Source organism: Camellia sinensis, chromosome 10 (genome assembly GCF_055761805.1).
Source record: "Camellia sinensis isolate YWXY chromosome 10, ASM5576180v1, whole genome shotgun sequence".
Lineage (NCBI taxonomy): Eukaryota > Viridiplantae > Streptophyta > Magnoliopsida > Ericales > Theaceae > Camellia > Camellia sinensis.
The window spans coordinates 165,147,766-165,162,066 of record NC_138970.1 but is presented as its reverse complement, the minus strand read 5'-3'; positions in this window follow the sequence as shown (position 1 = coordinate 165,162,066).

The window sequence follows — 14,301 nt, the reverse complement described above, 5'->3', positions numbered from 1 at the left end:
TGAATTATATATATATCATATTCACATTCCTCCAATATCAACAAATAAATGAGACTCAAGCTCAAATCAAAACACTTCATACTTCCAGTTTGATACACATTTTAGTGTTGTATCATTAAAACACTTCAATATAGATAAGCACACATAACAGTGATGCTAATGGAGTCCATCCCCTATCTCCTCCCAAACAAAATCCGGTTTAGAGGTCCATCCCCTATCTTCCCCTAAACCGTGGAGTACATCCCCTATCTCCTCCCACACAAAACAAAGTATGTAAACACATAACATATACATCACACAATCAATACACATAATGTCTGTATTAATTCAACAGTCAAAATTAATGACTCAACTAATGTGATTAGTTTCAGTTATACCTAATCCACATGCATTGTCTACAACAATCACGACTATCCTCCACCGATAGCCCAAAACAGTTATTTCTAAACTTGGAAATAAATATATCAACAATTCAATAGACAAATGATTCAAATTATCAAACTACGCCATTTAATCAATGAATTTCCCAATTCCATGAATTTAACCATCTTTTCCCGATTCCATGAATTAATTATACAAATTAATTTAATAATACAACTAGGGCTTTTCCCAAAATTTACCAAAGTATCCCCAACATATCAAAATACCAAAACTTAGAACAAAACCTATAAAATGGAGTAGGAAATCCCTACCTCGAAGAAATAACCCCAAAAGAGAAGATGGAGATGAATGCCCAAACTCCAAAGTGCTCCAAACTACCAACAATTCAGATTAAATGGAAGCCCTCGACCCACTCTATCTTTTTAATAAAGGATCTAAGGTAGAAACTTACTCTAAATAGATCAATCCCAAGAGAGAAGGTGTGTAGAGGGAGAGAGAACTCGTACCTAGGGTTTTGGAATCTGAAAGGGAATGAAAAACTGATCTGAAACACGTTGCTGCCTATTTAAACCTGACAGGCTCGCTCGAGCGAAGACTTGGTCGCTCGAGCGACCAGACATAGAAAAACCACGCTCGAGCCAAGGAAGCCTTGCTCGAGCCAACAACCCAAAAGCTCGCTCGAGCGAAAGAAAACTCGGTCGAGCGAAGAACCCAAACCCTCAGGTCTGTAACCAGACTCACGCTCGAGCGAAGGAACTACCGCTCGAGCGAAGGACGGACTAACTCGCTCGAGCGAAGAAAAGCTCGCTCGAGCCAAGAATGCAAAGCTACAGGTCCATACTGGACGCCACCTCTCGCTCGAGCGACCAACTCCTCGCTCGAGCGAAGAACCAAAAACCTGGACAGCAACACTTGGTTTCTAAACCCAACCAACCTGAAACAAACCTGCCCAACACATCCTATAATTCCAAATGAGAAAATAAGGGATAACAACAACAACAACAACAATTATACAATGACAGAATCTACGGAACCTAAGTCCGGATACAATAATCAAATGGGAAAAGACCGGGGTCGCTATAACCTCCCCCCCTTCAAAGAATTTCGTCCCCGAAATTAAGCATAATTTTTTTTGAAAACAGGTTTTTCTCAATTCCCAAAGATATTATAAAACAATAATAAACAACTTGACCCAATACTGGTCACTTCATCTCTTTATCAAGAGGCATCTCACAATATATAAAACAACATATAATTCAGCCTGCATCACTATTATGCATTATTCCTTTCAATGTTAGCAATTCCCATATCATATTCAATTGCATGATATATACAACACATTTAACAATGTAATCAACATATGCAATGTTACACTAAACTCCTTATAATGAAGCAAGTTTCAAGATACACCCATTTACCAAAACATACTCAACGTTTTACAACTTAAGACATATGTAAAGCTCTTAAGTTCAACAATATTACAAAATCTAAATACAAGATTACAAATTAATAAACATGTCCGGGTATTTTTCGCGGACTTCCAATTCACGCTCCCAAGTGGCTTCCTCCACTCCATGATGTTTCCACAAAACTTTTACCAAAGGGATGGTCTTGCCTCGCAAAACTTGATCCCGCCTATCCAATACCCGAACCGGTCTCTCCTCATACGAGACATCCTCATCAACCACTAAATCGGTCCAATCCAACACATGTGATGGATCCGGCTCATACTTCCGAAGCATACTCACATGAAACACGTCATGCACTCCGGACAACTGCGGCGGCAAAGCTAAACGATAAGCAGCCTCGCCAATCCTCTCAAGGATCTCAAACGGACCAATGAACCGAGGGGACAACTTCCCACTCTTCCCAAACCTCATCAAACCTCGTCTAGGTGATATCTTCAGAAAGACATGATCACCCACCTCAAACACCAAAGGTCTCCTCCTACGGTCGGCATACGATTTCTGACGACTCTGTGCTGTAACAAGCCTCTTACGGATAAGCTCAACTTTCTCCGTCGTTTCCCTCACCAACTTTGGACCCAACAGAGGTGCATCACCCACCTCGGCCCAACACACAGGAGATCTACACGGTCGGCCATACAAGGCCTCAAATGGTGCCATACCGATACTAGACTGGAAACTGTTGTTGTAAGCAAACTCCACCAACGGCAAGTGCCTCTCCCACGACCCACTAAAGTCTAGAACACAACCCCGAAGCATATCCTCAAGTATCTGAATAGTACGCTCGGACTGTCCGTCAGTTTGAGGATGATAAGCCGTGCTAAAGGTCAACTTAGTGCCTAAGGCACTCTGCAAACTCTGCCACAACCTGGCAGTAAAACGAGGATCTCTATCTGAGATGATCGTCACTGGGACCCCGTGCAATCTCACTATGTCCCGAATATACAAGTCGGCAAGATGATCTACCGAATCTCTCACGCGCATAGGAATAAAGTGCGCCGACTTAGTCAACCGGTCTACAACCACCCAAATAGCATCACTACCCCGCTGAGTCCTCGGAAGACCTACAACGAAGTCCATAGTGACATGCTCCCACTTCCACTCGGCAATAGGCAAGGGTTGCAACAAACCCGCTGGCCTCTGATGCTCGGCCTTCACTTGCTGGCAAGTAAGGCACTTAGATACGAAAGCTGCCACGTCTCTCTTCATACCCCGCCACCAAAACTGGCGACCCAAATCCCGATACATCTTAGTGCCTCCCGGATGCACCGCAAGGCGTGAATGATGAAACTCTCGGAGTACCTCCTCTCGGCAAGACTCCGGCACAAACAGACGGTCTCGGTATCTCACACTCAGGTCGGAATACACCGTCAAACCCTTCTCAACCTTCCTACCGGAAATCTTCTCACGGAGAGATTCTACCTCAAAGTCACCTCTCTGAGCCTCTAACACTCGAATCACAAGTGAAGGTTGTGCAATAACAGAAAACAAGGCCGCAGCCTCAACGGATTCGCCCAGAAGTAAATCAAACTCCCCAAGTGCACCCAACATCTCCCATTCTCGGATGGCTATACTAGCTATGTCACCAACAGGTTTCCTGCTAAGGGCATCGGCCACCACATTGGCCTTTCCCGGATGATAATGCAACTCAAAGTCATAATCCTCTATAAATTCCATCCACCTCCTCTGCCTCAAATTCAAGTCTTTCTGTGTAAACAAATACTTCAGACTCTTATGATCCGAGAACACCTCGAACCTCTCACCATAAAGATAATGCCTCCAAATCTTCAAGGCAAATATCACAGCTGCTAACTCTAGATCATGCGTAGGGTAATTCTGCTCGTGAATTTTCAACTGACGTGAGCCATAGGCAACTACTTTCCCCTCTTGCATTAACACACAACCCAGACCCTCTCGTGAGGCGTCACAATAGACTGTATAACCCAACCCTCTCTCTGGAATAATCAATACTGGAGCGGTAGTCAGTCTAACTTTCAACTCCTGAAACGACTTTTCACAAGTCTCACTCCATACAAATTTGACTCCCTTCCGAGTCAGTCTAGTCAACGGTGATGCTAACCTGGAGAAATCTTTCACAAACCGACGGTAATACCCAGCTAATCCCAGAAAACTGCGGATCTCAAATACACTCTTAGGCTGTGCCCAATCCTGCACTGCCTCTACCTTGGATGTATCAACAGACACTCCTTCACCGGATACCACATGGCCTAAGAATTTGACTTCTCTCAGCCAGAACTCACACTTCCCAAACTTGGCATACAGCCTATGGGCTCTAAGTAACTCAAGCACTACCCTCAAGTGTGCCTCGTGCTCCTCCTCAGAAGGCGAATAGATAAGGATGTCGTCCACAAAAACGACTACAAACCGATCCAAGAATTCCCGGAAGATCCGGTTTATCAAGTCCATAAAGACTGCCAGTGCATTGGTGAGTCCGAATGGCATCACCAGAAACTCATAATGGCCATACCGCGTACGGAATGCCGTCTTCGAAATATCCTCTTCCCTGACCCTCAACTGGTGGTAACCCGATCTCAAGTCTATCTTAGAGAAAAAACGGGAACCCTTCAACTGGTCAAACAGGTCATCTATACGGGGCATAGGGTACTTATTCTTGACCGTAGCCCGATTCAACTTCCGGTAATCTATACAAAGTCTCAAAGCACCACCTTTCTTTTTAACAAAGAGGGCCGGTGCTCCCCACGGCGAAACACTAGGACGTATGAAGCCCTTATCTAGCAACTCCTGGAGTTGGATCTTCAACTCAACTAACTCGGCTGGGGCAAAACGATAAGGTGCCATGGAAATCGGCGCCGTGCCGGGCACTAGGTCAATAGAGAACTCAATCTCCCGATGCGGTGGCAAACCAACAAGATCCTCGGGAAAGACATCCGAGTACTCACAAACCACCCTTGGCAACACAATCTGAGTCTCATTATCCTCACTAATCGAAAGGTTAGCAAGTAGCCCACTAAGCTCACTCCGTCCTCGCGGAACATACCCCGGTGGCAACACATCACCAACCCGGTCCCCCAGAAAATGAAAATACTCTCCGCTCACGGTACAACAAGTGACCCTCTGGCGGTAGCAATCAATAACTGCCCAGTATGACGATAACCAGTCCATACCCAAAATAACATCGAAACCCCTCATAGGCATAACTACAAAGGAAAATGGGATTCTATGATAATCAACCTCTATATCACAACCCCTAACGCCTAGTTTCAAAATCAATTCACCCCCAAGAGGTGACACTACACAAATAGGAGATGCTAGCTGTGCTAACTCCAACTCCAAAACAGATGCAAATGCAGCAGACACAAAGGAATGAGATGCATCCGTATCAATCAAAACATTAGCAACCGAGTTGCAAAACAAGAAGGTACCTCTCACAACTGATGGTGCTGGTACAAGATCCTGCGCGGTAACAGCATACACGCGCCCAGACGACCTCTGATCAACTTGCTCAACCCTAGGAGCATAAGATTGCTGCACCGACTGAGACGATGAAGCCCCCTGATTGGCCCTCAAGGCCTGACCCGACTGAGCTGGCTGCTGACCCTGAATCGGCCTCAAACCAGATGCACCAGATGTGCCACCCAACTGCGGGCAATACCTCTTCATATGCCCTGGCTGACCACACTGATAACACGAGAGTGGCTGACCTCTACCCTGACTCTGGCTCTGAGATCGAGCCGAAGAAGATGCTGCTCTCTGAACTCCTCCCCTCTGAGGACAAACTGGAGACTTGTGGCCCAGCTGGCCACACTTGAAACAGGTAATGTCTCCCTGACTGCCTTTCCCCGAACTAGCACTCGGTACAAGAAAAGTCGATCTAGAAAAGCTACCCTGAGACTGCTGGGGATTAAAACCCTTCTGTCTCCTACCATCATTCTGACCATCCTGACTCCTCTTGGAGCCCTTCTGTCCTTCCTCCTCCTCCTGCATCATGATTTCCATGTGGGCTGCAGCATCAACCATATGCCCATAATCCCGAATCATAGTTCCCCCAACTCTCAGCTTGAGGCCACGCCTCAACTTCTTCTCAAACTCAATACAACGGCGTTCCTCAGACGCCACCAACTCAGGTGCAAACCTGGACAAACTAGTAAATGCAGCCTCAAACTCGGCCACTGAAGAACTCGCCTGCTTAAGCTGACAAAACTGGTCTCGCAGCTTCTCCCTGACTGCCGGAGATAAAAACTTCTCCTGGAAAGCATTCACAAAAGCCTCCCACGTACCTCTTATACGCCCCTTAGTAAACTTCCACCACTGACCCGCATCCCCCTTCAACTGGAAAGATGCCAAGGTCACTTTCAACCCCTCGTCTTCGATGCCAAGCATCTCAAGCGTCTTCGTTGTCTGTTCGAGCCATTCATCTGCCTTAAGCGGCTCTTTAAGATCACCCACAAATTCATCCGGATTAGATCGGAAGAACTCCCTCTTCAGAAAGGAAGGTCCTGCATCCGCAATAACAGCTTGAACTTGATTCTCAGCTCTGAGAATGCCTACTAACTCCCTGAATGCCCCTGCTATCTCTCGGGCTAGAGCGCCCATAGCCTGCTGGCCTACTGGCTCGGCCACATTGGCCTGGCCAATTCCCTCTTGAACTGCCGGAATCTCTTCTGGCACAGGCACCTCCTGCCTACCCGGCCTACCACGCCTACCGCGTCCTCGTCCTGACATCCTAATAAAGGAAACAAAGACATTAGCACATTAATAAATGTGCCGAAGCTAAACACTCGCGTCCTAATGCAATGGACAACAATAATTCATTCCACGTAAGCACATAATCACATAAGCACCTACGAATTTCATTCCCAGATAATGATAGTCCCAATGCGTTACTATAGTTCCGGTTGGAAGCAGCAGTGATCAAGTGCCTTTCCAACAAGACTACTAGAAACTCAAGGGTCCAATCAACATCCTAGAAACTACATTCCATACCCACATAATCACATAAACATGTTATCACATAAGCATATAACATTACACTAAGTCTCTATCAAACGAGACGAACCCAATGTGATACTAATCACTTCCCACGTACCCAAAGTATTCAAACCCGGTACGCTCTGATACCAAGTTGTAACGCCCTCAAAATAAACCCATTATATATATGTCATTGACATGCACTATTTGAAGAAAACAATTCATTAATTCATTCATCAGAGTATTACTAAATAAAAGCATTACATGCAACATCGAATAAAATGCCCTACAGGCTTACATCTTTCCAAGCCAACACTTGGATACAAAAAGATGAGTTCTAACTCAATACAAGAAAAGCCCTAGGCTTGGATATTTACATGTACTAATAAATAAAGACAATGAACTAAAGATAGTCTTCGAAATCCAAGTCCCTTCCAAGCTAAGTCCTTGGAGGTAGCTTATCACCTGAACCTGAAAATGATGTTCCCATATAGGGTGAGCCACAGCCCAGTAGAAAAATACTAAACCGCATATAAACAATGAATAAAGCAATAGCATTCAACAGATGGTTAACCAAGATAATCAATTACTCCATTTTACAGTCTCTTGACACTATTGTCTAAGACACGTTTTACTTTCCAACTTTATCATCATGGCTCAGAACCTGGCCAAACTTACCACAGTGAATTATATATATATCATATTCACATTCCTCCAATATCAACAAATAAATGAGACTCAAGCTCAAATCAAAACACTTCATACTTCCAGTTTGATACACATTTTAGTGTTGTATCATTAAAACACTTCAATATAGATAAGCACACATAACAGTGATGCTAATGGAGTCCATCCCCTATCTCCTCCCAAACAAAATCCGGTTTAGAGGTCCATCCCCTATCTTCCCCTAAACCGTGGAGTACATCCCCTATCTCCTCCCACACAAAACAAAGTATGTAAACACATAACATATACATCACACAATCAATACACATAATGTCTGTATTAATTCAACAGTCAAAATTAATGACTCAACTAATGTGATTAGTTTCAGTTATACCTAATCCACATGCATTGTCTACAACAATCACGACTATCCTCCACCGATAGCCCAAAACAGTTATTTCTAAACTTGGAAATAAATATATCAACAATTCAATAGACAAATGATTCAAATTATCAAACTACGCCATTTAATCAATGAATTTCCCAATTCCATGAATTTAACCATCTTTTCCCGATTCCATGAATTAATTATACAAATTAATTTAATAATACAACTAGGGCTTTTCCCAAAATTTACCAAAGTATCCCCAACATATCAAAATACCAAAACTTAGAACAAAACCTATAAAATGGAGTAGGAAATCCCTACCTCGAAGAAATAACCCCAAAAGAGAAGATGGAGATGAATGCCCAAACTCCAAAGTGCTCCAAACTACCAACAATTCAGATTAAATGGAAGCCCTTGACCCACTCTATCTTTTTAATAAAGGATCTAAGGTAGAAACTTACTCTAAATAGATCAATCCCAAGAGAGAAGGTGTGTAGAGGGAGAGAGAACTCGTACCTAGGGTTTTGGAATCTGAAAGGGAATGAAAAACTGATCTGAAACACGTTGCTGCCTATTTAAACCTGACAGGCTCGCTCGAGCGAAGACTTGGTCGCTCGAGCGACCAGACATAGAAAAACCACGCTCGAGCCAAGGAAGCCTTGCTCGAGCCAACAACCCAAAAGCTCGCTCGAGCGAAAGAAAACTCGGTCGAGCGAAGAACCCAAACCCTCAGGTCTGTAACCAGACTCACGCTCGAGCGAAGGAACTACCGCTCGAGCGAAGGACGGACTAACTCGCTCGAGCGAAGAAAAGCTCGCTCGAGCCAAGAATGCAAAGCTACAGGTCCATACTGGACGCCACCTCTCGCTCGAGCGACCAACTCCTCGCTCGAGCGAAGAACCAAAAACCTGGACAGCAACACTTGGTTTCTAAACCCAACCAACCTGAAACAAACCTGCCCAACACATCCTATAATTCCAAATGAGAAAATAAGGGATAACAACAACAACAACAACAACAATTATACAATGACAGAATCTACGGAACCTAAGTCCGGATACAATAATCAAATGGGAAAAGACCGGGGTCGCTATCTACGAGACCTCTCCCTCCCTTCGGGAAGAGAAAATAGAGAAAACAGAGCCTGGTTCGCAAATCGAGGCAAAGCATGAAAGAGTCCGGAAGTCCGGAGGCAAGACTCGCAGCCGAGACTCTGAAACCTCTGAACGAGCACGATATGCAACATCACCAAGCGCTCAATCGGTGACATCTGAGTTTTAAGGTCGGTCAAAAATGGGGTGTCTACAAGTAGTTGTTGGGTTTACCACTGTATTGAATCAGTAATGTTTTTTCACAAAAAATGACAATTGCCGACCAAGAGTTTTGGTCGCAAAAAATACATATATTGCCGACTAAAACAGTTCTTGATCGTGGAATCTCACTTTTGCCGACCAAAAGTTTTGGTCGCGAAAAGTAACAAATAGCAACCAAAATTTTTGGTCGTGGAATGTCACGATTGGCGACCAAAATTTTTTGGTCGCAGAATGTCATGATTAGCGTCCAAAATTTTTTGTCGCAAAATGTCACAATTAGCAACCAAAATTTTTGGTCGTTGAATGTGATAATTGGCGACCAAACTTTTTGGTCGCGAAATGTGTCAATTGGCGACTAAGATATTTGGTCGGGAAAATATCACTTTTCGCGACCAAAGTGTTTTCGCGACTAAATGAATTAGTCGCGATAATGATATATTTCGAGACCAAAAATTTAGTCGGCAAATCCGACTTTTCCCGACCAACCAAAATTTTGGTCGCGAATTGCTTTTGCCGACCCTCAATTGGCGACCAAAGTAGCGACAAAAAAAATTGGTCGCGGATAACTTTTGCCGACCAAAAATGGACTTTTAGCGACCAATTTTTTGGTCGGCAAAAGTGTTAATTCTTGTAGTGTCTACACATTGAACGGTCCAGATTTTCAAAACGAGACCCGTGGTGGTTCCCTACGAGCCCAACAGTACGGTCCAGTTCAATCCCGGACTAGACAGAAGCTGGACCCTTGTTCATTGACCAGACCAAGAGCTTTCAATCATAGAGGTTTGTCTCATTCTAAGCCTTTTCAAAATGTAACAAGGTATGAAATCAATTCATAATTAAGAAATCAACACCATCTTATTTATCATTTCATACAAATTTTGTGAAATTATTTGGTAGGTCTAGTTTATCACGTGGCCATATAACTAATCAGTAATATTATAAATTCAAAAATATATATATGTATAAATTTATTCAGAATTTGAATTATGTGGAACAGATTTGTTGTTGATATAGCCCATAACACTTCCTCCACCATACACCCACTTTCTAGGTAAATTTCTTGGTAAAATTTCTGAGTTTTGTATCTTTCCGATTGTATAATGGTATGAGACAAGTGAGAATCTTGTGTAGAAAATAAAGATAAAATAGTCAGTTGTTCTCCTAATACTGAAATGTCACACTTGTAGATAATTTCTCAATTTCATGAAACATTAACTCTATTAATGGCCAATTATTATTTTCTTCTTCGTCCATGGAAATGAAACAAAACTTGAGACCCCTTTACTTGTTACCCAAATATATGGATGATGATCCTCGTCAATTCGTATCATATTGCCTGATAATTTTTTTCTTTTTATTACAATGAATCACACAATCACAATTAAAATAAATACAACATATTATTGTTACAAAGAAATTCTTAAAATGAAAGAGAAACTGCAACAAATATGAACATTCAAACTTCTGAACTTCCACTAAGTCGTAATGATTTTTATAATGAACTAATTATGTTGGTTGTGTGATAAAATATTTTGAATCTAAAGTATGTTAATTTTACATCTACATAACTATGTAGCACAAGCTTCGTTCAGCTAACATGACACCTCTTCTCAAGTCTTTTTGAATTTGGTAAAAAACGGGGGCTCAAAATTATGAATGAGTGTATAATGTAGACTATTTTGTTCACTTTTAACTTTTAAATGATTTTTCACATGTAAATTGTCATAAATGTAGTAAATTATGTGCACGTGACTCCAAAGGACAGCAATAGTTTATCAGATAAAGTTGAATTTTTTATAAAAAAAAAATGTCTTTGCAAGCGTGTATTTCAAAAGTAATGTGAAAAGGTTAGTGTTTGGATTCTTATCAGATAATGTCTTTTTAATGTGAAAAGGTATATGTTTGAATTCTTATGATAAAAACGGGCCAATTCCAGAGCAATTTGAGAGTTGCATTAGGTATTATATACAAGTGTTGATGCTTATTGATGTAAGTTCTAAGTAAATGCATAATTAATGGAAAGCAAACTAATGCAAGTAATTCTGTTAAAAAATAAATAAATAAATAACTAATGCAAGTAATTAATCGTGTTGTTAGACATATTTGTTGGGCAGTCTAAATCCTCATAAGTACTTAGACATTAATCACCCGAATTTTAGAGTAAGGGCATTTATGATAATTCTCTACTTGTAACCTATTATCTTATTTATTTATTTATTTATTTATTTAACGTATCTATAGTTAAGGGAGGCGACTCTCTCTTAAAGGAAAAATGCTTAGGAGTTCTAATTGAGCACTCATAATATATCCCTAATGATATGGAATGGATCTCACTCCTCTCTATCTCTCTCTATTCTCTCTCTCTTCCAATTCATTAGATCAAAATATAGGTGACATATTACGGGGATATATCACCACTCCTCTTAAAATGTCCAAATTTTGGAATAAAGACATTTATGATATTTCTACTTGTTATCCTACTTTTTACGTATTTATAGTTAAGGAAAAATGGTTCTCTTAAAATCTTTCTAACCATAGTGAAAATCATAGTAAAGTCACAGAAGTCATAAACATAGCCATAATTTTGGATGAAGCACGTAAACTTTGTATTCTTTTTATGTACAGTAATTTATCTTTTTTGTAGATTTTTGTGTTTCATAATTTACTGATTATAATTAGGTGTTACGAATGCTTAGCTTATGAATTTAGTACTCAATGGATAAACTCATAACCATATCATGAATTCATTAGACTTCTTTAATTGCTTAGAAGATAACTAATTCCACAGCTCAATCCTTCATTAATATAGAACTATCATTATGGTTACATAAGGGGGCTTATGTTTGTTTTTTCGCCCTTTTTTTTCTTCCCTTCTTGTCAAGTTGGACCATGTTTTCATGGTGGGATTTTGATGTGGCCTCCACTAGAATCGATTTCTTTATATGTCATTTAGAACTATTCTATTTATTTATTTATAAATTATTATTATTATTATTATTTAATTTGTATTAGTGCGTACCATCAAAATTGATTTCAAAGATAACTTTTCATATCCTAGAACTTCAATTAATTCTAATTGAAATTTCTAATAGATCATTAATTGGTCAAAAAAAAAAAAAATTTCTACGACATTTAAATATTTGTTTTCATACTTTCAATACCTCAAAAAGATGTGGGTACATATATTGTTCTCTTGTATATAGTTTTTTATTTTTATTTTTTGACATCTCTAATCATATTAAAATGTAACAGAATAAAGGAATCAATTAGATCAGCTTTTATCTAGTGCCCTGGTGATTGATTCCCTTTTTGTTTTTGTTTTTGTTTTTCTGTTTTTGTCTTCGCAACAAACTAAAGCATTAGAAAAAGGGATTTGTACACTATTTATCTCTGAAAAGCCATATTGGTTCAATTTCTTTTCTTAAAAAAATAAACAACAAAAATAGGTTCAAGGGTTTAAATTACTATTCAACTCTAACTCATCAGACAAGATTAATCTTTTTAACAAAATGAAACAATTAAAAAGTGGACACACATATTAACATCTAGATATCAAACTAAAAGTCACCCAATAAAGATGTTTAATTTTATACCATCCTTCTATCCTCAGTCAATCAAATCTAGACATTCTCATTGTCACTACTTCCCTAATCACTTTCATTGTTTTATTCTAACTTGATTTTTTCATTTTCTTAATTAATGTGCTCGGTGGTTAAATGGCAATCTCTTTTTGCTTCCTCCCTTTTTCTTTTTTCTTTTACCAGTGCGTGTCCAGACTTGGTGAAATCTGTGCTTCATATAAATAAAGTTAGGGTTTTTGTTTTTTTTCTTTTGTGACCATTTTAGTTGAACCTTCTCCTCACTTGTTTTTATTTTGTTGAAGCATAAGTGAATTAGTCCAGCATTGCTGCTCATCTTTTCTGCTATATACATTTGACCACCATTCTCATCTAAAACTTCAAAATGATAGAGAGAGATAATTTAATTACTTATATTCTTAATACGCTTCTCATGCTCTTTCATGTACTCCAAGGAAAAGCAACTATCAGTGGCATTTTAAAAGTACCATTAAGACTATAAAAAAAGGACTTTTTTTAAGTGTGCAACTTACACCTTACACTTATGCCTTTCTGTTTATTGTCCTGTTTTATGTTTACACCTTCCACTTACACCTTTTGTGTTGGTTGCATATGGTGTGCACTTTAAGGGGTTGCACACCATAACAGCACCCTAAAAAGAAACAGAAATATTTGGTAGCTCTAAAATAAGAGTTTTAAAGGAGCTCTAATGGATAGGGCTCACCTATTGATGTGATGTGTGTGTCTATGCTTGTGATGTTGTTTTGTTTTGTTTTTTTTTCTTGCCACGTAAGTAAAGCTTAAATTAGAGCTCTACTGCTAGAGCTCTCTATCACTTCCGAAAAAGAAATGCTGCTAAAGTCCTAAGGTCACTACAACAAATTAAGATTTTATACACGAAAATATAAGGATAAAATTACTTTTTAGGAATGAATTATTTTTGTTACTAAAAGTGTCATTATTATAATTTTACCGATAAAATTGGATATTTAGTTATGAATTACTATCCTTTTAGGACAAATTTTTTTGTGTAAAAAAAAATCTTTTTGGGACCAAGTTATTTTGTCCCTAAAAGTGCATTTATTAGCAACATTTTTAAAAAAATTTCGCTAAAACTCCCCTTTTTTACTTTTCATGACAATCTTTTAGCAACTATTCTCTTGACAATAGAAAGTTGTCCGCAAATATTTTTTGCAATCAAATTTTCACTTTTAGGGACAAAAAAAATTAATTCTTAAAATTCTTATTTGTTGTAGTGACATATGTCAACTGTAACGAGTTTAATACATGTAGTCAGATTCGAATGCAAAAATTATTGTCAATTTTGATATATTGATGAATTGTTGAACACAATGTCCTTTTAAAACTTGGACAGTGCTTCTCTCTGTTCTTGAATAGGATGGGATCATCCAATTTGGGTTTGTAAGCCCTCCACAGCCCCATATATTGATTTGTTAATCTCCATAAGTGGATCATTCACAAAAAAATATTGATATGTTAATTGTAATTATGTAATTTCATTACATTTTTTTTTTGAATTAACCGATAAGAGAGTAATT